The sequence below is a fragment of the Silene latifolia genome, chromosome 9 (assembly GCF_048544455.1).
Source record: "Silene latifolia isolate original U9 population chromosome 9, ASM4854445v1, whole genome shotgun sequence".
NCBI lineage: Eukaryota > Viridiplantae > Streptophyta > Magnoliopsida > Caryophyllales > Caryophyllaceae > Silene > Silene latifolia.
In genome coordinates, this window is record NC_133534.1 from 154,993,470 (window position 1) to 154,996,891 (window position 3,422).

Sequence of the window (3,422 nt, forward strand, 5' to 3'; positions counted from 1 at the left end):
ATCTCCACCTGCTGCTCCCAAGAATGGAAGATGAGTGGACTCTCCTGAAGTACTGCAAATAAACAACACTAAAGGAGAAGATAAGAACTGCCTCAAGGTACTCAGTCTTCCCTTGAGGCGAAAAACAGACTAAAATAAAGACAACCAAAAATTAGAACAATTGCCTCCCCGGCAACGGCGCCAAAATTTGATACCCGTCGTGAGGTGTCAAAAATAAGATTTATATTTCCTATTAAAACTAACCTAGGCTAGTGGTAACATGGTCGAACCACAAGGAGGCAGACGTAATTTCTAGCTGTCAAATTCTAGTCTAAGGTAACGAATGTGGGGGTTGAGTTGATTTGGTCTATAGCTAAGAGTAATAAAAGACAATAAACTAAAAAGACGGCTTAAACAGATAAGGAAGAGGTACTAGGATGGTCGGTTCATTACAGCTTCGGCGGCAGCATACTATGTTGGTCTGAATCAAACACAAGTGAGGCGGGAAAACAAGAGGTCCTCTCGGTCCACTCTTAACAGATAGCATCTTTCGATCTCGCTATGAGTCCCTAATATCACTAATACCAACTTTCGTCCTGAAAAGTGACTAACGGTCTAAACTTTACCTATCTTTCGATCTCAGCATCGTTTAGTCGTTTTAATTGGTGATCTAACAATTGTCCCTATCTCTCGATCTAATGGGTCAGTCATATCCTAAACATTCAACTAGTCGTGTGCACTCGATTCGTCGAACAAAGAATTAAAACAATTAAAACGAAAGTAAAACCCCACGAGGTCAGTCGATCGACCAAGTATGTCTGTCGATCGACTGACACGCGATTCAGTCCGCCCTATTCTACGCCGCCTACACTATAATTCCCCTACATCCTAGCACGAATAAATTAGCTACTCATGCTAAGAACGATAACGACAATAAAATTAATGAAATTAACAGAAGGATTCATGCTTGAAATAATAAAACAAACGATTAACATAAAACGATGATTACGGTCTCGGGAAACTAACTAGCAATTTCTAAATTATCAAATGCAATAAAGATGAACTGGAATAAGAGTAGGTGAATACCGAATTTGCAGAAGGATTGTAACGGAATGATTGAAAGCACAACGAAAATCCAATGCGAAAATAGTTTCCCAAACCCTAATTATTTGATAAAAACTAAACTGAATGTAAAGCGAGGTAAAACTAGATGATTAATCTGAGGTTCTAGGTTACGTTATATAGGAAATATACGTAACACTTATTATCAAAACCTAAACACAATGGGCTTGCGTTTCCTCGATCTTTTATTTTGCGTCAGACCCGTTGTTCAGTCGATCGACCATAATCATCAGTCGATAGACCAACTTGCGCTGTACAGGAGCTGCTGTATGTCGTGCTCTGGTCGAGCGACCATGTAGGTCAGTCGATCGACCCAAGGTGCTGTACAGAATTGCATTCTGACGAATTCTGCAGCGCGCACCGATCTTAAAATAGCTGCCATTTCGTCGTTACTTATCGGAATAAAGCGATTCTTGCGGCGTTGGAAAGCTAAGAGGATAAGCTTTCACCTCCAATTGGAATCAGTCGATTATCAGGTCTATAACTCGAGATATAGCCATCTGAAGCAGGCTGCAATATCGTGAAGTGCTTCTTTGCTTGTTAAACTCGTACGCACCCATGCTTTTGTTATCTTTAGGCCTTGAAACGCGCACCCAGCTCATTCCTCGAGTCACTACTCCATGTCAAATGCAATGCTGAGTACTTAGGGACGGATTTGGCTCGATTTCTACTCATTTCCGCATAAATCTGTAATATTACATAAAAATACGAAAGTAGACAAAATGGGGAGAAGAGTAGCTATGTAGCTATAACTACTTAAATGAGCTCTGAAATGCGTGTAAAATAGGGCGTAAAACAACATATTTAGGACAAGCATCATAAATTATCGATCATCTTAGGGGTCAACCCCCTCTCAAACCTCAGCGCCAAATTCTCCTCACTCAAACCCATATCCTCAGCATACCTAGACTTGTCATTGAACTGCCTGTAGTACTCGGCCACAGACATCTCAGCGGTCATCTTAAAACTGTCAAACTCTTCCCTCAACTTACTCCTCACATGCTCCGGTACAAACTCTTTTCTCATAGCCCTACGAAACTCTTCCCATGGTATAGCAGGTAAACCTTGGTTCACATACAACTCCTTAGCACTCACTTTCACCGTATCCCACCACTTACCAGCTGCCTCCCTCAGATAGAATGCAGCATGTTCCACTCTCATCTTATCAGGACAGTGAACCAAATCTAATATGTTCTCCATCTCTCTAAGCCAGCTATCAAGAAGGTTCGGCTCCCCAACTCCCTTGTATTCTTTCGGGTTAACCTCGCTATATAGAGGCTGATTTTAGAGTGATCATCCTCTTTCTCCTTATCTTTATCCTTATCTTTCCCCACAATCTTTAAAGCCTCAGTAAGAGCATCCTGATGCTCCAACATCTTAACGATGTCATCTATGTTCATAAGCTCAGCTCTCGCATACAACGCATTCTTCATGGGCGGCATCTTGAAACTATAACAGAAAAAGGGGTGGATATAAATATACTGTTGGGAAATGTGTCCTCAACAATAGTGCGATCACATGATTTAAATATCATTATTAAATCTCATTATATGAATACACTTGGGATGATTCTATTATATATAATCAACTGACCAACATTTATCGGTAATGATTGGCTGACTAGAGTTTGACATTACTGTCGTTTTGACGGTGGTGGTCAGTTGATCCCTTGAGGTCACACCTAAAGGACGATTCCCATAATAGAAAAGATTAATTTATTGTATGACAATACGAGTTAATTAATTCCTTAAAATTGACTAAAAGGTAGTCGAACAAATTCTTTAGAGAGAGTTCGAGTTTTGAACTCAAGGCGCGGAAATTATTATTTTTATTATGCGATAATTGAATAGTAATTTAATTGAGACAGAAATTAATAATTAAGCGGTTAATTATTAAATTTGTACTAATCGATTAATGTGATTAATATTGGTACGTAAAATATATGTGCAGTTGTACACGTATATTTGCGGAGTGATGTTAGACGAAATTAATTGGGAATTATTTAAAACATGACACGATGTTTAAAATAAAATTACACGTATTTGTGCGACAAATATAAGAACCAAAATGGACCCGTAAATGGGTCATTTTGGACCGTGTAAAATGTGCCTTGAATTGTGTGCACTAGACACAATTAGACACACATGAGACAAGCCATTGTTTTTGATTGGCTTTTGTCTTTTCCATAATTTTTCTCTAATCCATGCCAAAAACTATTGGGCATAAATAACATCAAAATTGCACTCCCCATGTCCTCTCCTTGAACCGTCCCTCCCTCATCAATTGAGGAGTGTGGTGTTTTCATTTTTCACATGTTTTGA